Source organism: Corythoichthys intestinalis, chromosome 11, assembly GCF_030265065.1.
Source record: "Corythoichthys intestinalis isolate RoL2023-P3 chromosome 11, ASM3026506v1, whole genome shotgun sequence".
Taxonomy (NCBI): Eukaryota; Metazoa; Chordata; class Actinopteri; order Syngnathiformes; family Syngnathidae; genus Corythoichthys; species Corythoichthys intestinalis.
This window is the reverse complement of record NC_080405.1, coordinates 43,895,962-43,922,764: the sequence shown is the minus strand read 5'-3', so window position 1 is coordinate 43,922,764 and position 26,803 is coordinate 43,895,962.

The window sequence follows — 26,803 nt, the reverse complement described above, 5'->3', positions numbered from 1 at the left end:
TAAATTTACATATTTATAAAACTAGATGTAAATTTGAGCACCAATCGTTTAGTGTCAAGTGTTTTATTGTTAAAATGCGTGTTGTTTGGAACAGACGTGTACATATGTGTGTTACAACTTTACAAATTGTCTAAAGTGAAGGACTTAAAAAGCTTCAAAAACCACAATTTTTGCTTTGTTTGCTGTCCATTAAGCTGAACAACTTCACGTTTAGTGAGGGAAGAACAAGTCATGTTATTAAAGTAAAGCAAAAAAAATACGATACTGTGAGGTACAGTGGAGCAAATAAGTATTTAGTCAACCACTAACTGTGCAATTTCTCCCACTTGAAAATATGAAAGAGGCCTGTAATTGTCAACATGGGCAAACCTCAACCATGAGAGACAGAATGTGGGGATAAAAAAACAGAAAATCACATTGTTTGATTTTTAAAGAATTTATTTGCAAATCATGGTGGAAAATAAGTATTTGCTCAATACCAAAATTTCATCTCAATACATTGTTATGTACCCTTTGTTAGCAATAACGGAGGTCAAACGTTTTCAGTAACTCTTCACAAGCTTTCCACACACTGTTGCTGGTATTTTGCCCCATTCTCCATGCGGATCTCCTCTAGAGCAGTGATGTTTTGGGGCTGTCATTGGGAACACGGACTTTCAACTGCCTCCACAGATTTTCTATGGGGTTGGGATCTGGAGACTGGCTAGGCCACTCCAGGACCTTGAAATGCTTCTTACAAAGTCACTCCTTTGTTGCCCTGGCTGTGTGTTTGGGATCATTGTCATGCTGAAAGACCCAGCCACGCCTCATCTTCAATGCCCGTGCTGATGGAAGGAGATTTTCACTCAAAATCTCTTAATACATGGCCCCATTCATTCTTTCCTTTACACAGATCAGTCGTCCTGGTCCCTTTGCAGAAAAACAGCCCCAATGCATGATGTTTCCACCCCTATGCTTCACAGTGGGTATGGTGTTCCTCGGATGCAATTCAGTATTCTTTCTCCTCCAAACACGAGAACCGGTTTCTACCAAAAAGTTCTATTTTGGTTTCATCTGACCATAACACATTATCCCAGTCATCTTCTGGATCATCCAAATGCTCTCTAGCAAACCGCAGACGGGCCTGGACATGTACTGGCTTCAGCAGGGGGACACGTCTGGCAGTGCAGGATTTGAGTCCCTGGCGGCGCATTGTGTTACTGATAGTAGCCTTTGTTACTGTGGTCCCAGCTCTCTGTAGGTCATTCACTAGGTCCCCCCGTGTGGTTCTGGGATTTTTGCTCACCGTTCTTGTTATCATTTTGATGCCACGGGGTGAGATCTTACATGGAGCCCCAGATCGAGGGAGATTATCAGTGGTCTTGTATGTCTTCCATTTTCTAATAATTGCTCCCACAGTTGATTTCTTTACACCAAGCGTTTTACCTATTGTAGATTCAGTCTTCCCAGCCTGGTGCAGGTCTACAATTTTGTCTCTGGTGTCCTTCGACAGCTCTTTTGTCCTGGCCGTAGTGGAGTTTGGAGTGTGACTGACTGAGTTGTGGACAGGTGTCTTTTATATCAATAATGAGTTAAAACAGGTGCCATTAATACAGGAAATGAGTGGAGCCTCGTTAGAAGCAGTGCTGTTAATTTTACTTTAAAAAAGTAATTAATTACAGTTACAAATTACTTGTCCCAAAAAGTAATTCCGTTAGTAACTCAGTTACCTGAATGTAAGAGTAATTAGTTACTTGGCAAAGTAACTAGTGATAATTTTCATGTTTTTTTTTCTCAAAATATTAAAAAAAAGGTCACACAATGTGAAGTTTAAAGGGTTTTGGGAACAATTTGCCCTAGCCCAATTCTTTACCCTCCACTTAACTAGACACATGGGTCTTGCGATAACTCATTTAAAGTTGTGAATCAACCGTTAAAGTTGTTAAAATTGCTCCCGTTATTGCATTAGTTCCCTTCGGTCAACTTTCAACAATCAACATGAGTAAGTTTTAAGTTTTCATCATTTAAAGATAGATTTAAGTCAAGATTTTGCCGATTTAGGAGCATTTTAAAATAAAATAAAATTTTTTTTAAAAGTTACTTAGGTTCGCGAGGAAGGATCTCTACATCAGAGCCTTCCTGCGTGGTTTACTGCTCTAAGATGGCGGCTGTTTACTAACGCATGTAGTCCTTAAAACATGTTACCAATGCAGCCGTGTCTGTCATTTGCATCTAGTTCTATAATATGTGATATCTACCGTATAATGTGGGCGTAGTTTGTAGGCTATGGCTACACTCAGGTAAACGAGGGAGTTTATTTTATATCCAGCGATGAAGTTGGAAGCAGTTATGTGGCGTCGGAGCTACTCCTGTTCTGGTTTGTTTACATCCGTGGTACACTCAAAATGGCGCATGGAGGCGTGTCCGCTAGTTCGGGCACGTGACTGACAAAGACCGATTGGAGCCACCTAGCATCGCGTTTGCAACGGCGTCCTCCCCACTCCTGCTCTGCTCTCTCGTCTCCGTGAGTCCATCTCTCTCAGACTTTTTTTATTCAACCAACTTAGTAACGCATAGTAACGCACGCCTTTCCCGCCTCAGTAACGGTAACGGCGTTGCAAAGATGAGAAAAGTAATTAATTAGATTACTCATTACTGAAAAAAATAACGCCGTTAGTAACGCCGTTATATTGTAATGCCGTTATTAACAACACTGGTTAGAAGTTAGACCTTTTTGACAGCCAGAAATCTTGCTTGTTTGTAGGTGACCAAATAGTTATTTTCCACTCTAATTTGGAAATAAATTCTTTAAAAATCAAACAATATGATTTTCTGTTTTTTTTTTTTCCATATTCTGTCTCTCATGGTTGAGGTTTACCCATGTTGACAGTTACAGGCCTCTTTAATCTTTTCAAGTAGGAGAACTTCCACAATTGGTGGTTGACTAAATACTTATTTGCCGCACTGTAAGCCAGTGGATGCCACCACCTCGTCACCCGATCAACTTGTCTGTTTACCACATTAGTTGCATCTCGCGTTCTTGATTGTTTATCTGATCCCCAGCTCACGACATTTATCTTCTCGCCCCAGTACCTGACTTTGTGCGCCCCTTTCGGATTCCAGGCCGGCCTTCCTTCCGAGCTTCCACGTCCCACGTCGGCACAGCTACCCTGAGCAGAGCGACCTACACCTGCCACTTTATTGCTTGTGCTCGGCAATAAAATATTACTCATCACAACCCGTTTGTCTGCATTCGGATCCCCTCACGTCTCACACCCAAACATGTTTGTTTATGCATTTGTAATTAAGTTTAAAGGTACAGTATGTAGAGTTATGTGAGAGCGATTTGCCTTGAGAATTGTAAGTATGTTAGCATTCGTAACATTTAAGATAAGTTTTGTGATGCAAATTAGGCTAATTAATCTACTAAAATTACACATTGATCAGACTAGATGGACGTTTGAACACCAATCGTTTTGTGTCAAGTGCATTATTGTTAAAATGCATGTTGTTTTGAACAGACATGTACATATGTGTGTTACAGGCCAACAAATTGTCAAAAGTGAAGGAAGTAAAAATCTTCCAAAACAGAATTTCTTTGTTTGCTGCCCGTCAAGATGAACAACTTCACGTTAGTGACGTCTGATTGACGTTTAGTCATGTCAATAAAGTAGGGCTGTCAAAATTAACGCGTTAACGCGCGGTAATTAATTTTTTTCATTAATCACGTTAAAATATTTGACGCAATTAACCCACATGTCCCGCTCAGACAGTATTCTGCCTTTTGGTAAGTTTTACAGCAAGGCTTTTTGTGCTAACAGCGAACTCTTGTGGTCGCTTTGCGACATGGTTTTTTGTTTTCTTGCCAGTTCAATATGGCTGCACGACGTCTCTGTTGTGCTTATATGATCCTTGGACAAGATTTGTCCGTAAGTATGGTTGTTGTAAAGAATGTACATATTATGTTAATAAGCGAAATGTTATATTTTTTGTATGAGACGCTTTTTGTTTATGTTTAGTTAACCTGTATAGCGTGCTAAGCTAACGTTGTTGCTAATGCAATGCTTGTGTACTTTTTTTTGTAGTTTTACGACGGTCTAAAGAGGACAATGGTTTGTGGCCATTTTATTCATAAATCAGATGAAAAAGGAAGAAGTCTGATTATTAAGGCGTCGTTCACTCGCTGTCTAGCTTTGGAAAAAGTAGACGCTTCAGAGTGAGGACAGCATAGACAGATTTAAATGACAGTAGAGTGAAATGCCCACTACTTATGTACCGTTTGTTGAATGTATATATCCATCTTGTGTCTTATCTTTCCATTCCAACAATTTATTTTACAGAATATATATATATAATTCACAGAAAAATATGGCATATTTTATAGATGGTTTGAATTGTGATTAATTGCGATTAATTAATTTTTAAGCTGTAATTAACTCGATTAAAAAATTTTATCGTTTGACAGCCCTATAATTAAGTAAAATAAAATAAAAATAAAAAAGATACTGTGAGGTACAATTAGATAGTGTATGTAACACGCGGACTAGATAAAAACAATCAATGTTTAACTTCCAATGTTTAATAAACAACTAAAAAAAAAAAAAAGAATCAAACATTTTTTCCTGATTAAATAAAAGTCAGTTGCTTCCCTTGGCAAATAAATTTTTCTTTGCGCCTTGAAAAATCAATAAAAGTGCTCTAAAATTGTTCTAACCGTTCTGAAAATTGGGGCCAATGAATAATTTGTTGTAATTTATTCAACTTTACTAGAGTAGTGGTTTATTTGAGGCCTAAATTTGGCCCGTAACACAGAAAAAAAAAACGACCAAGTGCTCTCACATCAGAATACTTAGATTTTTGCACTCCTCAAGTCAAGGTCTCAGTAAAGTTGAAAGCGATTCAACAGCGTCTCCGTGGTTGTGCTCAATTGCTTCAAGACACGATTAATCAACAGTCAATTTCACACGATTGAAGTCCGATTAATGAATTATCAAGGCCATCACTTAGATAAAAGTTGCTTTTATCATTGAAAGTCAGATGTGCCCACAATAAGGCCTTTCCAAAAATGCTTTTATCCCTTTACAAATTTGGCCTGTGTTCACGCTGGCAGCAGCAGCAGCTGGCAGCAGGTGAGGGTATAAACATTCTTTGTTCGCAACATGAGGATGTGTTTATTCTCCTCTGCATCTGGGGAAACAAAATGTCTGCCCCTCTTGTTTCTGACTGCTCTCACGTAATCGGCTTCGTAACATTTGGCAGCACTTTAAAGTAGAGCGAGGGGGATACACCTGTTTGTTTAATGAAATTGCATGCTTTTTAATAGAGTTTAGTTCTTCGTTTTTGTACACTCAGTTCAAAATACACTCACCTACTGGCAGCTGCATTTGACTAATTTGTTACCATTGACGATGCTAGATGTTCAATCCATTTTGACTGAGAGGCTAGCTGCCAATGGCGGTTTCTGGCAGGGTCGGGTTGGGCGGTCGCCTGGGGCGGCAAATTGCTAGGGGTGCATGCACGCGAGTGATTGTGTATTATAATCGGCGCCCCTAGTGTTGCAATGATTCACCCTGCAGACCGCAGTTACAGGGATTGGAACAGTTAACAGTGTCACTCACCGAGGGTTGACAATGATTTTTAATGTACGAAGAATCTTTTTTTGAATATTTGACCTAGTTGTATACAGTGTATCACAAAAGTGAGTACACCCCTCGCATTTCTGCAGATATTTAAGTACATTTTTTCATGGGACAACACTGACAAAATGACACTTTGACACAATGAAAAGTAGTCTGTGTGCAGCTTATATAATAGAGTTAATTTACGTATTTTCCCCTCAAAATAACTCAAAATATAGCTATTATTATCTAAACCCCTGGCAACAAAAGTGAGTACACCCCTTTGAAAAAACGTTCATCCCTAAATGTCCAAATTGAATACTGCTTGTCATTTTTTTCCCTCCAAAATGTCATGTGACTCGTTACAGGAGTGCTGTCAGCATTACTGCAGAGATTGAAGAGGTGGGGGGTCAGCCTGTTAGTGCTTAGACCATACGCCGCACTCTACATCAAATTGCTGTGCATGGCTGTCACCCCAGGAGGAAGCCTCTTCTGAAGAAGGTAAACAAGAAAGCCCGCAAACAGTTTGCTGAAGACATGTCAACAAAGCACACGGATTACTGGAACCATGTCCTATGGTCTGATGTGACGGGCGGGCTTTCTTGTGTACCGTGTACCGTGAAATTTGAAATCGTAGCGTAGGGCTACTGCACCTTAAAACATGTTTTGTTTTATCCTTGAGATAACTATTGTTGTGATTTGGTCTAATCAAATAAAAGTGGATTTGATTTTATTTGACTTAGAACAACATCCATAACTGAACAGTATGGACATTCAGGTGACAATGTTTTTTTTAGGAAACCTATTGTGGTTCCTCGGTTTTATTTCTATTATAGTTAGCTTTTCTTCCGCAGTCGCTTTGAGCTTAATTTGACCCTCTTAGAATGCTGCTAAATGCACCAAAATCGGCAGGCAGGTCAAGAAAGGTGCAATCTTTGATACCGTGTAAAGACAAATTCCAAATACACTATGTAGCGCCCCCTAGCAGTCATTCTTTGTCCTGACGACGCTTTGAGCCCTACTTTGACCCCCTCAGAATGCTTCGAAACTCACCAAACTCAGCCAGGTGAACACTGGTGAAAACTTTAATAAAATGTAAAAAAAAAAATCAAAACATGCATAAATGTGTGTAGCGCCCCCTAAGAACAGAACCAACATTTCATTTCATTTTTTTTTTTTTTTTGGGTGAAAGAGGAGGTAACAACGCAAAGGTTAAAACTAGGGCTGCAGCTATCGAATATTTTAGTAATCGAGTAATCGACTGAAAATTCTATCGATTAATCGAGTAATCGGATAAAACAAATATATTTTTAGGTGAAGAGCAATTATAGATTTACATGAGAAAACAAGACATTTTATCATTTTCAGTCAATCAATGTCTTTATTTTTTATGTATATTGTTGAAAACAGCGAACAATTGCATCTCAGATGTAACTAGAATTTAAAACAAAAAAGACTAATTCACTGCTTTCACTCAAAAAACCTTTAGATCTTATTCATTCATTCATTCATTTTCCATGCCGCTTATTCCTCACGAGGGTCGCGGAGGTGCTGGAGCCTATCCCAGCTTATTTAAAATATATATATATATATATATGTATATATATATACGCACACCTAAAAATGCCTTTACGCTTGATAACACACATCACTTAAAAGTTAGGATTTTCCCCCACGTTTTTCAATTGAATTTCTATTTGTGTCAAGTTCTAGTAAAGGTCCCGATAGGATTTTGAGTTTTTGCACTGTTCAAAATAAATGTATGATACAGGCTGTATTGGAGCACATTAGGGACTAGTGCTACTTGGTGTTTTATCCAGCAATGACTACTGAGCTAAAATTGATAGTTAGCATTATTGAGTTTTTATTTGACACCCTTATCACTCCACAACGCTATGTTATGTTAAAGCCTGTATGTAAGACACGTTAGCCACGCATCGAAAGTGGTTTTAATTGATTGAAACCTAGCCCTCCGCAGGGCTAACGTAAGATGAGCTAGTAGTGACAGTAACGTTAACCTTATATATTAGCGCTTAGCGCTCTTTATTAGCGCTTAGCGCTCTACTGCTTTAAAGGCCGAGTTATACTTCCGCGTCAGACCTACGCCGTCAAGGAAGAATCGAGTTACGACCCTACGCCGTAGCCTGACGCGCACCTCTCAATTTTTCTAACCTTCGCGTCGCGTAGACGCGTTGACGTAGCGAAAACGGACTGTGATTGGTCCGCTCAGACTGTTGTTTCCGGGCGAAAACACCGCCATTGTAGAATAGAATCAAACATTATTTTCTACACGCAAAAATGCACCAAGCCAACGGGAGTATCATCGAAGAGCAAGTCTCATCAAGAAATTATTATTGTGACTGCCAAATGGCAAGGTCGGCGATCGAAAAAATAAATAAATGGAAGAACCACCGAGACGTGGGTGGTCGGAATCGAGTGGCCACACGAAGCGGTGACACAGTCGGCCAAAAACTGCCAACTTTTTATCACTTTATGTCGTATTTTTGGTTGGTGCACTTCATCATTTACTGTGTACATATGTTTCAAGTATATGAAGAATAAAGCACAGATTTGGTGTCAAAAGAGTTGTTTTGATCTTTAATTTTCAATAACAGACAGTTCACACACACAATACATCATCACTGATTGAGAGTGCCTCGGTGCTTTTTATGATAACCTTAAAATCAAGCCTCCCAACGCAGTTTGGGAAGTTCCCTAGACGCCAGAAATCTGCTATGGCTTCCCACTGGCTGGTTGTAGGACACGGCAAACAAATCAGGCTGGAGGGCTTTGCAGACCTTGAACGCAGTGCTCGACGCCAGTTTGAAGCTAGCCGCCACAGCCAGCTCTCTCCACCCGAGTCTAAAACTCTCTGTGCGGCATCAAAAGTCGGCCAGACCGCCTCGAAACCGTCTTCTGCGTCGCCTGCCCGTCAACATTTGTATGTTCAATATTTATTCAGTGTTGATGAGCAGAATATTTACTTTCAAGAGTTCCATCTTGCATTGTTTATTTTTTCTCCGACTAGCGGAAGTAGTCAACAATCATGCCCCAAAACCGTACAAACATAACGCCACATCCCTCTAGTGGCTTGGCGGTGAATTACAGAGCAACGCGTTCCCTCACCGCAGAACTATCGAATGTCGAATGACGCCGTCGTCGCTACGCCGTCACCGCAACGCAGGAGTATAACTCAGGCTTAAGATGGCGGCTGTTTGCTAACGCTGCCCAGACGCGGCCTAGTCTGTCATTGCGCATCTAGTTCAACATACATGTGATCTCTATGAGACTTACCAGACGCTAGCTGCAACTAATGTAGCATGTGCGGGCTAGTATCTAGCAACGTCGGCGTCGTTTGTAGCGGTTGTCGGCTGCAGTAAGTTTTTTTTTTTTGCTTCTTCCTCTACGCACGTGACATCAGCGCGTTGTCCCGCATTAAAAGTAGTCCGAGCAAAACGTGATGCTTAGAGCTGTCAAAATAAACGATTACTCGAGGTGAATAAAACTACTCGGATCAGTTTTTAAACTCGAGTTACTCGAGTTGCTCGAGTATTCGTTTCAGCTCTAGTTAAAACGTTGCGTTGGTTCAAAGCTTCATTGTGGTTCATTTGGTCTTACAACAGTCTTATGATGCCACTGTCAAATAAAGTGTTACCGGTTAATATCTCTTAGTGTAAATATGCCAAAATACAGTGAAGATGGCTGCAGCCTATAGTCCAGTGCGGCTTATCTATGAAAAAATGCCATATTTATGTCAAATTTGGTGGGTGGCAGCTTATAGTCAAGTACACCTTATAGTCCCAAAATTAAGGTATCTTTGGTTTGTGGTCCCTTTCTTGTTGAATGTTCTCATGTGAATGTATTGAGATTCCAGACACCATGTATCATATCAGCTCCAGATAATAAATGACAAAAATCTTTCTGACACTTGGCATTATTTTACTCCAGAATGCCTTGATAGTCTTGAGATTTTGTTATATGCTGCCAGATTCTCAGAAGTCTCTGAGCATCCCAAAAAACATATCTGACAGTATTTTCCATACTGGGCAGCACCTCACCAGACACAATGTTTTTAAAGGCTTAAGATTTCACTATACCCTTTCAAATTCAGCCTTGGCAGAAGTAATAACACTTGTGACAAACGCGACACTGAGTAATTTCAGGTTGAGCTCGTATGAAAGTGCACATGGTTCCAATCAGTCATGTTTGCCGTTAGCCCAGTTAGCGTTGGAGCGTGCTACCATGACTCATCACTAGGAAAAGATGGATAAAACAGTTAATTTACGCAGACATTTACTGACTCCGTAGGATACCTCATAGTGGACACTCGTAAAATTTTAAGAGCCTGACCCGTATCGCATGGACATACCTCAAGAGTGTGCTCAGTGGACTCAATGATCACAGGATGAGTCAGCTTCTTTATAATCCATTAATCACTCACATGTTTAGCAATAAATGAGCAATTGAATGAAATATGACACAAGATATGTGTTAAACAGTAAGGCATGGGAAAGTAAAGTGGAAAAACACTGATACAATGTATCTTATTGGACAAATTGTGGATTTAGCCAGGCATAATGACAAAGTGTTCATCGCAAGTCTTAGCTTCCAATAGCAAACACTGAATTATGAATCTTCAATACAAGTCTGGCATTTAATGTCTGCAGTGGCACCAAATATAACACAAACAGATAAGTTGTCTGAGGATTTCTAAGGCTATGTTAGCATTTGAAACATTCAATGTCTGACCTTGTTACATGTAATTTAATTATACTGCGGCCATTATTATTTAAGATAAGCAAACACCACACATTCTCGCTTCAGCGTCAGCCGTCTGGCACATTCGCCTTCAGACGCCGATTATCGACTTTAAACAAGAGACGGGAGGTCAGCTCTGCCAAAGGCGAAGGCGTGATTAATGGACGAGGCCGTCGTGAGTTCCCTCCAGCGGCCCATGTGGCGCTTGCCGCAAATACTAGTCTTGATCTAGCCAGGGCTGACCTGCCCTGAAAGGTTCATAGGTCAACATCGGCGTGAAATATAGCAAGAGCCTCGGCGAACGGCGGCAGCAGACAAAAAAGCGGGGCCTGCGTTGGCCACACGGCCGTAAATTCCTTCCCTTTTGACACCACAAACATGACTGAGTTGTAAAAAGATCTTAAAGTAGCAGCGCAAGGACTCGCAGACGCCACTCAGGAGTTAAAAACGGGAGTTTTTGTTCATTTGCACTTTACCCGATTCCACAGAGCTAAAGAAACAACTGCAGACTATTTTAGAGACAGAACGGTTGGTGCAGTACAGTGTTGTTTTTCACAGCCATTTTAATTTTCGTCTTAGTCGTTTGGACGAAAATACTTTAGTCTTAATCATATTTTAGTAACTTCAAAATATGTTCGTCTCCGTCTAAATTTAGTCAACGAAAACTCAGACAAGTTTCGTCTAGTTTTAGTTTTAGTCGCCAATTCTCAAAAGGTTTTTGTCTAAATTTCGAATGATCATGGCAGACAAGCATATAACTGTAGAGTCTACAAGGATATCACAATTTTCTTGATGATAACACACAATCAGCAGGAAAACAGCACATGATTTGCAATTAAACTCACTTGGACGCCACAAACTGCATGTAAAATGTTTTCTGAGAGTTTAAGAAGACACCGAGTTACCGCGCTAAATGCTCATGCTAACGCAAATGGTATGCTAACGCTGCAAGTTAGTTTAGTGTGTGTAATGATCACTCAGCACAGACCTTTAAAAGCTGAAGCAACATGGCCTATCTAGCCAAGATAAGACAACAAACTTACCAAGCAGAACCTGATGCATATGTTTAACAAAACGTGCCTGAAATTGGCACAGGCTTACTCACCGAGTGTGTGTGTGGAGCTGGGGGTCGGGGGGAGGTGCACCATGTCACATGAGTGACACGACCAAACACTGCTAAATGCGTGCTAACTACACATAAAATAAGAAAATATCACGCATCGTGAATTTATGACGGAAACTATGGCGAATTTTCATCTCGTTCTTGTGTCGTCAGACGACAACTGGCTTCCATCTTATGTTTTAGTCTCCCAAAACACGTTTTCAGTGCGTCAAAAATTGTTCGTTGCCTAAATATTTTCATTATCGTCATCGTTGACAAAAATAACACTGGTCCAGTATATTCCGGTATTTTTTTGGTGTGTATAGAAAAAGATTCTTGCAGCTGTGGGTCTACAGTAGCCTACTGTACTTTTGTTTGTCTGTGCCAAATGTAATTCAGTGAATAGCAAACAATGGGATGACAGTAGTCTGTCACTTGGAAATGGCAAATCGTTCCCCAGCCAAGCAGAAAAAAAACCTGAGTGGAGAAACTAGCTACAAGGGCAGATTTAGGTAAAATTTAAAAAAAATAATAATAATAGCCCTAACGTTACAAAGCAATCTGTGAAAATTCACATCTTGCTCACACACAAAAATACAACCATGAAAAAAGTAATTCACCGTCAATTTCCAAACGTGTCCCCTTCAAAATATATTTAAAAAAAAAAAAAAAAAAAAACTTGCTTCAGCCTGTTCTCTTTTTTGGCAAGGTCATCATCTGAAAATGAATTTACGACTGCTTTAAAGTGTGCAACTCGTCATATTTTTTCCTCCTCCTTCAGGGTCCTGCTGAATTGTTTGAAAAGCCACATGACCTCAAACCGGACAGGCTTTCTCTTAGATTCAGGGTCTGTGATTAAAGCCAGACAGTAGGTGACCTCCCGCCTTATCTTTCTGCTTATTTGCACTCCAAACATGTAAAAAGACGGACATTAACCATCCTTCTCATCATTTCTTTTCCCCGGGATGTGAGTCAAGTCAGAAGTTGCTGTCCGACAGGTAAATTTTTCTCACACGACGGGCGCCAAGAAACTTTAATTGCTTTACCTTCTCTCTTTATTAGTGTTAGAGCTCGTTTTTCATGCAGCTGTAGGCAGCTTGACTGTTGGTTATAGTGCTTTGTGGGTACTACTGCCACCTGCTGGCAAAGAATTACTGCTGAAGAGATGGAATTCCTTTTCCCTTGAGTACACATCATCTTTATTTCAACAGAAAATCAGTGAGCACAAACGTCGTTGTGTTTAATTTGTTGAGCAAAGCTGACATATTTGATCATATTCATTTAAACACAACAAACCATGTGTAGACGGACTGAAGCAGAAAAATGTGCCTACAAAGTTATGGAAAACCCAGATGATGATGTCATGTTTTGGTTAAGAGACAGAGTTCGAGAAACACTTGGTAGCTTTTCAGTATTTGTCGATTTTAGCGACGCCGGTGGACAAAAAATCGGTAGTGTTTTGCCTTAAGGAAGACTGCGTTTCCCATGAGGATCAGTGGTGCGTTTCCCATGAGGACCAGCGCGTACTCGCAGTGTCGTATAATCATCAATCAATCAAAAATCAATCTCCCGGTCGCCTGGAGATGGATTAAACAACATTTCTGTTTCCAGCGGCTGTGTGAAAGATGAATAGTAATAGGGTAATGAATCCAGTTGTGGCTAAACAATAGCATATGACAGTTAGCAACCGTGTGGTTTAGTGTGGCTAACACCCCCATCCTACCCAAATGTGGTGTGCGATTCCAGTCGGCGCTAACGAGTTCGACAAGTGAAAGCTGGGCCAATGTTTATTCTGTATATCCCGGTAGCCTGCCTATTTTTCATCCTCAGACAAAAATTTTTTGTCTCTTGTTGCTCTGCCGTCTTTGCAGAATTCGCACGAAAGCGTTTGCATCGACTTCCGTCTTTATAATGAATGGGGAAAGCGGGAAATGACGTATGCCGTAAAGCAGTCAGCGCATTTGTAGTTTTTTTGTGTGTCAGGGTTCCTGCCGCCCACCTGAAAGCTAATTAGTGCCAGTGAAAGCGATACAGACCCCCTCAAGATATAAAATAGGTGTCATTCATCTAGTTTTCAATCGACATACTATCACAAAGGTGATGAAAATATCTTATAAAGGTTGAAAAGTCTATATAATATACATATTAGTGTTGCACCGATACCATTATTTGGTCATTGGTATAGGGCTGCTGTTAACGATTGTTTTTATCATCGATTAATTGGACGATTAATCGGATAAACGTCAGGGTTTTTTTTTTTTTTTTTTTTCAATTACCTCAGCAATTTAACTTGAAGTTGTTTTAGGCATTTTGTAAGTAACAATGAAGACAAAATGAATGATTCTTATTTCAAAAAATATTTTTTATTACAGACTTAACTGTGCGGTAGTCTACAACTGTACTTGTACAACTGTACTGTACTGTAGAAGTTCTCAGGACACAAATCAGACAAAATCACTGTTCAAATTTTTTAAAAAAGTGCTACTGACTGACATTTTTTCTTGTTGGCAAAGCGCTGATATAAATTGGGTCGATGACTTATTTTCTTTTCTTTAAACAAACCAAACAACAAAATCGAATAAGGAGGAGGCAGACTGTAATAAATCAGATTTCTTTGTCAAACTCTTGTTCATTAATACTAGTACAATCCAAATCCAATTTCAAAGCACACTCTCTTGTATGACAATTTGCAGATTGTGTTCAAAGAAGACACTAAACTGCAATTTTACTATCAAACAAAATATCAAGTGCTAACATGCTTCTCCAAAACACAATACAAACGGACACTTAAGACACTAATTAGCATAATCACTACTTAGCTTAGCGCTCCGTGCTAAATAGTAATGTCTCATAAACAAAGAAATTTAAAAAATACAATTGGCTTCATTTACTCACCTCTGATGGAGGCACATTGGATCTATAAACACAAAAGACAATCTAACTCTCGACACTATGTAATATTATTGATTCAGCAACTCAACAGCAGCAGTTGCAGCAGTGAACTCTCTCTCTTGATTTTATCACAGGCGTGCATGTGCGCCGCCTCACATTACACACAAACAACAACCCAAATGGGACTGCTCATAGCTGCCGGCAAAAATCAATTATCAAATTAGTTGGCAACTAGTTTATTAATCGATTTAATCGTTAATTAGTTGTTGCTGCTTTACATTGGTAGTTGGCAAAACAACCAAATGGTGCCATTTGAGTGAGCATCAAACGCCATGGAGGACTGAACAGGCCGTACCGGGTAAGCTAAACGGAAGTGCCCGTCGACGCTAAAAGCCCTGCAGCAGGCTAAAGTCGTCAGGCGTCAGCTTCAGTTGTGTGTCTCCGAAAAGTTGCATGACCACAGGTGCTATGCCCCCCTTGATTGGTTTGGCTTTATATCTGAAAACAGCTATCACTTGGCACCAGTGTTGTTAATAACGGCGTTACAATATAACGGCGTTACTAACGGCGTTATTTTTTTCAGTAGTGGGTAATCTAATTAATTACTTTTCTCATCTTGGCAACGCCGTTACCGTTACTGAGGACGAAAAGGCATGCGTTACTATGCGTTACTATACTGGTCGAAAAGTCTGAGGGAGACGGACTCACCGAGACGACAGAGCAGAGCAGGAGTGGGGAGAGGCAAGAAAGTTGTGACGCCGAGCAGACGCGATGCTAGGTAGCTCCAATAATACATGTTGTAGCCGATAGCCTACAAACTACGCCCGCATGTTATGGTAGATATGGTAGACATGGTAGATATCACATGTACTGTATATAGATATAACTAGATGCAAAATGACAGACATGGCACTAAATGCGTTAGTAGACAGCCGCCATCTTGAAGCAGTAGACTTTTTAGGACGGCTCTGTTGTAAAGAACCTTCCTAGCAAACCTAAGTAACTTTTTATATAAAATACTTCTAAATCGGCAAAATCTTGACTTGAATCTATCTTTAAATGATGAAACAGTTTTAAAACTTTCATATGTCGAAAGTAGAGAGAAGGGAACTAATGCAATAATGGGAGCAATTCTAACAACTTTTAACAGTTGATCCAGGGTAAAGAGTAAATTAGGGTAAAGAATTGGGCTCGGGCCAATTGTACCAAAAACCTTCACAAAAAACTTCACATAGTGTGGCCAATGTTTTTTTTCTTTTTTCTTTTTTTTTTTTTTGAGAAAAAAAAAAAAGTAATTATCACCAATTACTTTGCCAAGTAACTAATTACTCTTACATTTAGGTAATTGAGTTACTAACGCAATTACTTTTTGGGAGAAGTAATTTGTAACTATAATTAATTACTTTTTTTCAGTAAGATTAACAACACTGCTTGGCACTAACATTTTCAAATGACGAATATAATGATAACCATTGTGTTTGAAAGTATCTTATCAATATTCAAATATTTCCTGTAGTCATATGTATCAAAACCAGTGTTAAAGTGTACTAATGATTCTGAAAAGATTCTGCTCTTCCAGCATTGCTTTCAATGCAAAGAGAATGACCACAGTGTTGTTTCTGTTTGACTAACTCTTGTTTTCCACCATTGTTTATTTTTCCTGAGGGTTGACGACCATAAGCAAAGCACACCACTGCGCTAACTGACCAACCTCTGAGGCCTCTGCGGTGTCTGGACGGACACTTGTGGTTGAACGCTTGGACCCTGAACGACCAGAGAGAACCAAGTTTGATAGCTTTGGAGGCAGCCGACTGGAATCTCACACCACGTTTATTTGTTTGTGGCCGATGATAAAATGCTTATCATTAGGGTTCACCGATTTTCTGACGTTAGCTCTGGAGTCAAAAAAGGGGGATTTTTGAAGTACAATATGAAACAGATTGAAAAGCTGGCAGATAATGGCGAGAAGCTGTCTGAGTTATTGCTATTAGCTGATGACATTTAGGATTTTTCCCATCAATGTTAAGTTAGGGAGTGAGACCGAGGTGTCAAACTTGTTTTGATTGTGTGGCCTCATTAAAGCTTTGGTTGAAACTCCTATGTCGTGTTATAATTTGTTCCATTGCAATGCTCGTAGTACATCTAGCATCCCAAAATATATGGACGGAAACAGAAACACCCGAAGAAAACCCACAAAGGCACTTGGAGAATTGCAAACTCAACACTGAAAAGCCCTAGCCTGGGATTGAACCCATGACCTGAGAAGCGTGAGGCATCATGCTAACCAGCCAGCCTCCGAACTACAGCGGTAATATTAGTAATAGAAAACCTTCACTGCTGTCATTGTTTGAAAATTACATCCGTCTCCCTGAAGACTGACGACCTCCCTGATGCCCCCTCACAATCTTAAAAAAAGCCCACCCCTACACAGCCCTGACCATTGATCTCACTGTAGTAAATCCAAGCTTGCTTACCTTGGCGCCACACTCCCAGAAAACCCCATCTATGCCTCTAATTAATTATCCTTCTTTAAGCAGCACTAACATCGTATAAGTTTGTGGGCTCGGTGGGGTGAAGAGGGGTACACAATATTTGCGGATGGGGGTCTCTATCGCTCCTTTGTCTTGTGCTGTTTAACCCTGACAGTGGTCACTACAATGTAGAGCTATTCACAAGTTGACACTTCAGACCTTCAACCCTTCAATAAGGCTAGTGACTATTTTTGGTAATTTAAAAAAAAACAAGCATTAGCATTTTTTGTTTTAAATTATCCATCATTGTATTTTTTATATAATTAGAAATAAAGTACAACTTAAAGGGAACCTCGGACTTAGACTCTTAGGCTCTAATAAGCCACAATTGTTCTCTTTTACTAAAATACAGTATCTTATTAGCAGCAAATAAAATATTGCAATTGATTAAAAATCTATAATATTTAGTACATGTTTTGACCAACGGAGGGCGCCATGTTTTATATGTGCAATGGACGCGTGGGGTGATGACTTTGTTTGTTACTGTTTCTAGACGAACACTACGGAGTTACTGCAATTCCTTCTACGAGGACAGACATCCAACACATCGGTTACGAGCGACGAGTACTTACTATTTGTGTTTTTATTGAGTGTTTTATTACCTTTTGATTGCCTCAAAATACTTTGCGTGTGTTTCCCTCTCATACTTTGAAGCATTGTGTTTTCTTGTGGTAGCTTTAAAGCAGATTGTTTATCTGTTGACCACATTTGTCACGAAGCATATTTTAACCACGCTTAATTTATATTACTATGATGAAATATTTTCTTAAGGCATCTTTAGTATGTTCTGTCTGTATGCATCTAAAGAAAACAAGCTGAACGTGCACGGTAGTACTTTATGTGTCAAATTCGCCTCTTGTAGAAGTTTCGCCGGTGTAGGACATTTTGGCAGACCACCGTTTTTTTTCCCCCTACTCTCGTCTTGTCTCATCCCGTCTTTCCTGTTCATTTTGCTTTTGCTGCTCGTTTTGTGAAATATCGACAAAGCTGTCATGCTCATTAATGTTCCTCTTGGGTTCAAATTGAAAGGGTTGAACAGATGACGTTTATGTCGCTAAAGTCATACTCTGGAAGCCCGGCAGTGTAACCATGTGACGTGACCGCCCTGCTACGTCAACAACAATGGAGACCTAACTCGTTAAACTAATTTTACCAATTATATAAAAATGAAAACATCAAAAAGAGTTTCAATATGAAATTGTTTTAACTCATAGTAACATTTATCTTTTAGGAACTACAACTCTTTATATCCATGGATCCCTTCAATGATGATGTTGATAAAAGCAAGGGCGTATGTTTGGTCTCAAAATTGGTAGGGACGCTATAACAGCATAACCTGCATGTACACTTTTTGCTTGCGACGGGACAGTAAACAGGCCAAAGAGATTGGGTACATAGCTCAAAAATGGCTGGTTCCTACATAAAAAAAAAGTTAACATTATTTTCAGAGGGAGAAAGTCATTTTTCATTATTATATTAAGGAAATTTAGAGTGGTTGTGGTTTTGAAGTTTTATTTTTTGGGGAGAGGGGGCAATATGTGCATAGGCTGCAAATATATGTATATTTTATATAAGTGTCTTGTGTCTTTATCTTTCCATTCCAACAATAATTTACAGAAAAATATGGCATATTTTATAGATGGTTTGAATTGCGATTAATTACAATTAATTAATTTTAAAGCTGTGATTAACTCAATTAAAATGTTTAATCGTTTGACAGCCCTAATAATATATTATATTATAATATAATAAATAATAATAAAACTATTAATAATATAATATAATAAATAATAATAACACTATTAATTAAATCGATAATAACCAAATAACCCTCTCTGGGTTCTTCACAGGAAAGAAAGCCAGGAAATAAATAACCCTATTGAGGAAAAGGTTTAAGGGGCCGGACCAAATGTGGAGGCGGGCCGTATCCGGCCCACGGGCCGCTGTTTGGGGACCCCTGTTCTAGAGTATGCTAAATATTAATTTTGCTTTTCCTGCTTAAAATGGCTTTTCAAAAAAAGTGATTAAAATTATTGTTCCATGTATTGTATCCTTACTTGCACACAATATGACAAAATACGAGTTGTTACAAACTTTACTGGTTCGTCAAGCAAAGCAAAGATGTTTTTACGCAGGATAATATGCCTTGCTGACCAAAACAATCGCTAAACAAAGATGGCGGCGACACTTGGCTCCTGAGGGTTACATGCGGCCTCTTCTTGGCCCGTTTCAGAAAAATCCTAAAACTGCCACTGGTAAAGTCCTTCAAAATAAATCTAGCTCTTGCTAACTAAAACAGCGGAACTTATGAGTCAAACAGAGTGACATGTAAATTATGTTCCTCATTGTTTGTCATTACACTTAGAGCTGATGACTGAATCGGAGGTGAATAACAATTCGAGGGAGGTTTTTATTCCACCTATGATTGCTTGCGGGAAGTGTGTGTGTGTGCCTTAAATTGAGGATTTATTTTTGAGGGTGGTGTATATTTGAAGGTAATGATAAATTGAGTAAGGTTCCAGCATTAAATTAATGATTATTTGAGGGAGGTATTTATCCATCTGTTTATCAAATGTTGATTATTTGAGGAAGGTCTTTTTTTATTATGTCGATGGTATTTAAGGGAGGTCTTTTTCATGGATTGATTATTTGAGGAAGATGTCTAAATGTTTGAAGGTGATGGATTACTTGAGGGAGGCATTCAATTTAATTTGACTTTACAGATCTTTTCATATGATAAACATCAGTGTGTTCTCTGCAATATGAACTCAACTGGGAATGGAATCAACATCCCCATGTTGAAAGTGAGCTACCGGGATGTCTTTGTTTGAAGGAGCTTCATCTACTTACCAAAATGGCTGGGCTCCACCAATGGCTACCGTCACGAAGCCAAAGTCGTAATAACATCAGTGCTATCCTACACGATTCTCGCAGGAATTCAAGGTGTTTCCCTTCCCAAATGCTATAAAACAACTTAAAGTTTACAAAGATGAAACATTAAGCTAAAATACTGCTGCGGTGGGAATCACAAACACAAACTTCACGTCAACTATGTCCGGAGAAATTTTAAAAGAGACATTATGCTTATATTTTTCCCATGACTGAAAACGGTTCCCAGGCGTCTTAATAACATGTCCATCAGACTTGAAGATCGTTTTGAGGGGTTGACGCTGTCTCAAGAAAATATCAAATGCTAGAAAATTCAATGCAGCTCTTTTTACTTTTTGGCTTTGACATGATAGTGTTCAGGTTCCTTTGGAGACATGTTCTGTGGAAGTGAACTGTTGGGTCATACAAAAAGTAGGGAAGCTTGAAAGCCTATGAATATTATTTCAACTTTGAAATAGGGCAGTGACAGGATCATGCCATGGGGTTGTTTTGCTTCAGGAGAGACTGGTGCACTCCTGGAGTCACTTGAGTCTGCTCGCAAGCTCTTTCTGGTTTTGCTAACTCAGACTTCACTATCAGTTGACGAAAAACAGGGCAGCTCCGTAGAGGGCCTATTTTCAAAAACTGCAAATTCAAATATTTTCAAAACCAAAGCCGCTAGCGACCTAAATCCAAAACAGGGACCTCCCTTAGGCATATATGAGTCTCCATGAGCAGTAGCATCAAAAAATTCAAAGTCGTTCCCTGATAAAAATCCAGATTGTTTTTTTATACAGGCATTAAAAAATGGCTATAAAATTCTCTGATTTTACGCTAGATGCACAAAAATCACCAAATGCCGAAATAATCACCTATATTATCAGGAACAATAGCAATATTTAACATATCATATAAGTTTTTGCAGGAAATAGCGACTTAATTGTATTTTATTTAGTGCAATTTTGACATGAGTGATCTATTTTCTGTTTAAAATTTAATTTTCACTTAAGAAATGTATTACTTGAGGTAAGCATGCAGAATCATCTTAATCTTACTCAACAAAAGTAAATTTCGCATTTTTCCATATACTGTCCAATCACAACCTATTTAGGTTGAATTCGGTTATCACGATTGCCTAAGCACGTCTTGCAGGCTATCTGGCCATTGTCATTTTTATATTGAAATATTACATAAAATCAAACCAGTAAAAGCCCATTTTTGTGTGGACGCAGAACTTTCTAAATTACTAGTTTTTTGCCCCAAAAAACGGGCAGTTGGCCGGAAATTACCTGATTATTTGACTGTAAAATCCAACATGGCGGGATTCACAAAGCAAAGTGCTTTTGAAGTTAAAATATCTTGTAAATAAATGCGTAAATCCCTGAATTTCTATAGCTATGAACGTAAAACAGTCTAGATTCTTGGTTAAAATCAAAAAACAAACCCAAAAAAAGGAAGTTATCATTCATTTTACGTAAATATTTAAAACTAAAGTTATGTTCCAAAGTGAATGCATTGTCCGATTTTATATAATAATTACCTTGAATCCTCGACCAAATCACTCTTGAGACACTCCTTCCTGCTTGTATTCACCAAAACGTTCGTCCTCTTTCCTCCTAAATCCAGCGTTAGAATGCAGCCTGTGTTTGATTTTATTGCAGTGAAAGCTGCTAGGACGCTATGCTTGGCCCGGCCCCCTACGGGAAACCATGGCGCTATGTTTGTAAGCTACGTCAATTGATAGTGAAGTCTATGGCTCATATAATAGCTGCAGTAGTTCAACATATGACAGTCTCCCAACTTCAGAGGGGCTAACTATTCCCAAATTGGTGTTTGAGTTGGACGCGCTTGGTCTTCTCACAGTTTTTTCTTCTTTTTTTTGTTAATGTTTTTGACTGATGAAGCTAGCAAGTGTTAGAGTGTTCGGTCAGACCTACGTATTGCGCCACTGGAAAATAAGTTGGTGTTGGTTTCTCCCCTGTCAGGATAGAAGAGCAATTAAAAGAAGACTTCCCATGAGAGCAGAGTGAAATGGGTGAATAGTGATGCTGCAAACGCTCAGTGTAAAGCAATACAGGCAAATTTGATCAGATTTGAAACACATATTCCCCCACAGGAAATCATGCAAATAATAATAATCCGTGAAATCAAATTTAGCAAGCTTGCAGTCATTGGAATGTGGATCAACTGAATTCTTCCATGTTGTCACACACTTAGGGAATTATGAGGAAAATACATTGGTTTCATATGCTTATTTTTACTATAGTAATTTGTTTTGAAAATCTGAAATGCTTAGGTTGTTACAATGGCAACCTGGGACTTCCCATTATGGCAAAAAAGGAACTCGAGGGAAGGCAGGAACAGCTCATCAGTTACACATTAAAGATTATCATTTTAGAAGACACACTTTGAATTTAAAACAACTATATTACTTTCTTGATATCAGTTAGCTTAATGCTAACATGTAAAAGGAAACACCATTGGCGGGCTAATGTAGAGTGTCACCATGTGGCACTGTTAAATCATTGGATATTTAACTCATTTGCTCCCAAAAACGTACAAATATTTTCTATTTTTAATTGTTTCAGTGTCCCAAAGGCGTATTTATACTTCTTTTACGTTTTTTTTCACAAGAGACATCTCTAGGTTCTGATGCAACTTAGCTCCAAAGCACAATGCTGAAAATCTATTTTAAAGCAATAAAACTGGCCACTGGAGGGCAGTAGCGCGTTTGGTAAGACCGCAACCCGACTCAACGGAACGAACGGCCGGGCCGCACAGCTGGGGCGCCGGCGGAAGACGACCGAATGGACGTCCAGGATGCCAGGCGGCGAACGATCGAGCAGAACAACCGGGAGGACGCTCGGGTGCCAGGCAGTGGACGACCAAGCAGAACGACCGGGACCACCAGTGCAGCGGATAAAACCGTTGAGTCCGTGCTGCTCGCCGAGCAGAGCCCGCACCGCCGTGCTCGGCCGCTGGCGTCCCCCACACCCTCCAGTGTCCCGCAACGGCCAAACCAGTTCCCTCCCCAGGAACACAAGTTCCCCAGGCAAACCCCGCGACGAGGCAGTGGTCACCACAAAAGAAAGACTCAAAAAAATCCATCTTGATGAGACAGGCGCCGATGAGGGAAAAGTCGCAGCCACAACAGCGTCATCTCTCAGTTCAATAGTTTAGTTATGTGTAAATAAATTGTTACTTTGCTATCAAAAGCTCTATTTGTCTCTTTGTTTATGTTATTTTGTAGAAGGACAACATTATTCAGATGGTTGGAATGTCACAATAGCTGTGTTAAAGTCAAAGTTATGTTTGAAATGTATGCTTTTACAAAAAGCTCAATTTCTGTTTTTTCATCAGAAATTGGAAAATTGCTCAAACTAAGCTATTTTCTAATGCTGATTTCTAAAGAATGAAAAACGATATGAACTAATTTTTCCCGCTGAAAGAAGAGAGTCTAATCTTTCTTTTGGTGGGTTCCATGTTGATAAAGCAATAGAACAGAATTTTCTGTGGGCCTTGCAAAATCAGTCAAAATCCAGTAAAACGACCAGAAGCCTTGCTCCGGTGAAAATGGCTGGGAGTGAATGAGTTAAACATGTCTAGTTAAACACACCAATCCTCACAGGCATCATCATCTTTAACCTTTGTAAAGAACAACATTTGTGGGTAGTCTGGAAGAGAAATCCTTAGTTTATTGTCCAATATATGCGCTCCTAAATTTACGCAGGCTAAATGCTGGTTTTCTTTTGTACTCACATACGCATTATGAACTTGGTCATGGAATGAATTCAATTAGTGCTGCAAAGATTAATAAAAATTGAGTACCTGTCACGCCTGGGTGAGGGTTGTCACGTCTTGGTATATTGTCTCTTCCTGCTTTATTTTGAAGCCTCACCCTCCTGTTTCCACCACTCACCCTTCCTGCTGTCTCACCTGTCTCTGATTGTGATTACCTATTGTTGCCACCTGTTCCCCATTCCTCATGTGCTTAAATTGTTTGTCACTCCCTAGTCTCGTGCCAAAGTGTCTTTGCCCTTCGTTGCCACCAAAGCCAGTCCATAGCCAAAGATATTCTAAGTTGTAAGCTGTTCATAGTATTTTGTCATAGCTCTTTGTTATTTTGTGCCTCATGCATAGCCCTTTGTTGTAGTTGTAAACTCCAGTGCATTTTGCCTGACTCTCTTGTTTCTCGTTTGTTTTATTTTTGTTTTATAGCCTGTTTTTTCCTCCTGCTGGAGCGCCCTCAATTTGTACCTACCTCTGACCATTTATGTTATTAAAAGACTGAATTCTGCATCTGAGTCTGCTACATCTTGTTTAAGTGTGACAGTACCGTATTTTCCGTATTTAAGTCGCACCTGAGTATAAGTCGCACCAGCCATAAAATGCCCAACAAAGAGGAAAAAACATATAAGTCGCACCGGAGTATAAGTCGCAATTTTGGGGGAAATTTACTTGATAAAATACAACACATAGAACAGATATGTCATCTTGAAAGGCAATTTAAAATAAAAATACAATCGAGAACAACATGCTGAATAAGTCAACAGTATGATAATGTTACATCATGCATGAACAACGAAATGCAAATGTGGCCGGTATAGTAACGGTACATAGCTATTGAGAGTTATTCAGATAACTATAACATAAAGAACATGTTAACAAGTTTACCAAACCATCAGCGTCACTCCAAAACACCAAAATAACATGTGAAATGATATAATGATGTGTTAATAATTTCACACGAGTCATTCCAGAGTATAAGTCGCACCCGCAGCCAAACTATGGAGGAAAAAAAAAAAGGAAAAAAACTGCGACTTATAGTCCGAAAAATACGGTAATTTGATTTTTAAAAAGCATTGAATCATATTTTGCTGCTTTGATTACTCGTTTATTTCGAGTGGGATTGTAATCGTTTGTTTTGAAAGTGTTTAGTTTTTTTGATTTAGGAGGATACACTGCCCTCTTCTACATGACTGAATCCAGCTGTTCCCTGCTAAGACCAACATAAGGCTGTGAGATTTTGTTTGCGCTAATATGTTTGTTGATACATTCGTAATTTAGTTTAGAGGTATATTTAGCAGCTTTTTTTGTAGGAAAATGTGTTTGAACGATTTTTTAAAAGCTTTGGTGAAAAAAAAATAGCATTTTATATCGTTTAAGCTAGTGGACTTTTGCTATGCAAGTTAGCCAATTGTTCTTTTGTTGTACTTAGATCATTGTTTTTATACGTTTCAGGCTAGGCTCAGGTATTTTTAATTTAGTTTTAAATACATTTATTGCTCTTGTGAAATAAAAGAGCAATTCTGCATAGTTTAAAGAAAGTAACTTTTGTATTCGCCTTTAATGCTTTCTTGAAAGTGCAATATTGGTAAGTCAAAATAAATGATATTGCAAGCATAAACACTTGTTACTTTGTTTAAAATCTCCTGAAAATTATTCTGCAATGCATCAAATGTTTGTAATCCGATTACTCGATTATTCAAACTAACTACACGATAGATTAATCGATTACTTAAATAATCGATAGCTTCAGGCAGGCCTAAATTCCATTTTTTTCTCACGGTGCTGCTGTGCAGCAAGAAGGTAGAAAAGCACAAAGGACATTACGCATAATTGACAGTTAACTTGATACATTTAAAGTGCGTACGACAGGAGAAAACAGAACAGAGTGATTTTTCAAAGTCTTCGAAGCAGAAAATCACACATAACTAGCCCGGATCATTTCACATGACGACTGGGTAATCGATTATCTTCGCCGATCGCCAGCCCGCCCGGCGGAGAGCAATTTACAGCTCATTCACCTGCTACTACGGACAGGAGAGCTCGTCGGGGAAGCAGCTGGACAATGACCGCTGAACAAACCGGCTGACGTCGGAGGAGCGTGTAGCTGCCAAATGGTCAACACGAATACGGCAAAATAATGCTTTACTACACGACGAAGTCGTAAACAGCAAGAGACTCAGTGGAGGAGGGCGGCTGCAGTTGTTGTGCAGCTAACATGTGCAGCTAATGTGTATGAGGAGAGCTTTTTCCATGATCAAACGTAAGTAGTCCTTTATTTAAAGAAAGTTTGTAGTTTCTACTCTGTAATCGCTGTATACGCAGCTATTATTAAACACAAAGTTGCAATTTCTGATCGGGTGGAAATTTTGACAGAACACCAGGCACATGAAGAGGGCAACAAGCCGAGTATAGTGCTCTCCCGGCAAGGGGATGTGCGACAAGCCGCCGGTGTCATCGGCTGAGTTGACAAGGAGCATGTCAGCCACAAAATGCAAGCCACCTACATATTAAAATGATCCAACTATTTGACATATAATAAAAAACACGATTTTTACTCACTTCCTCGTAAGTCAAATGGTCCCACAGTAGTAGGGCTTGTTTTGGCCAATATCCACCGGTGAATGCATAAAACACCGCGTGTATTATGAACTAAAACATGCTTTTTCGTGTCACTGGCACTTTATATCTCCTCCTGTGAATGAATCATTGTAAAAAGTGAGAAACAGCGCTACCATCTGTGTGTGGTGGCACACATTAATGCAAAATTCCTACTGACTCAGCTCAGAGCATGTCATGCATGTTCCAGCCTCACATTGGTGACAATGTGCTCCACCCAGTTGGGAGCCTCAGTCCAAAGTGCAAACTTTAACACGGCGGGTGGGGACAAAAAAGCGAAATGAGTCCAACCATGTGTTCCGCATCAGATGATAGGATTAAACTGCTAGTGGTTTAATTAACCCTGGTGGTAAGCTAAAAATCATGTTAAATATTTTAAAAACAATTGTACGCCCTCCAAAAGAAATCCAAAGCGGTTCCTTCAAAGGCTCATTTCACGGCTGTTATAACACATCAGCACCTGGACAGAAGACGTGGGAGTGTGCACGCATTTGGATGCCAGTCCAGTTTCCTATCCACATTGACGCCCAAATAAGGAATGTCAATTTATCCGTGATTTTGCTGCCTTTGCTGACTGGCTGACTGTACGGTCGTAAAGGAATTTTGGGAACGAGAGTGGCAAAACCCCAAAGGAAAATAAAGACTTGGTC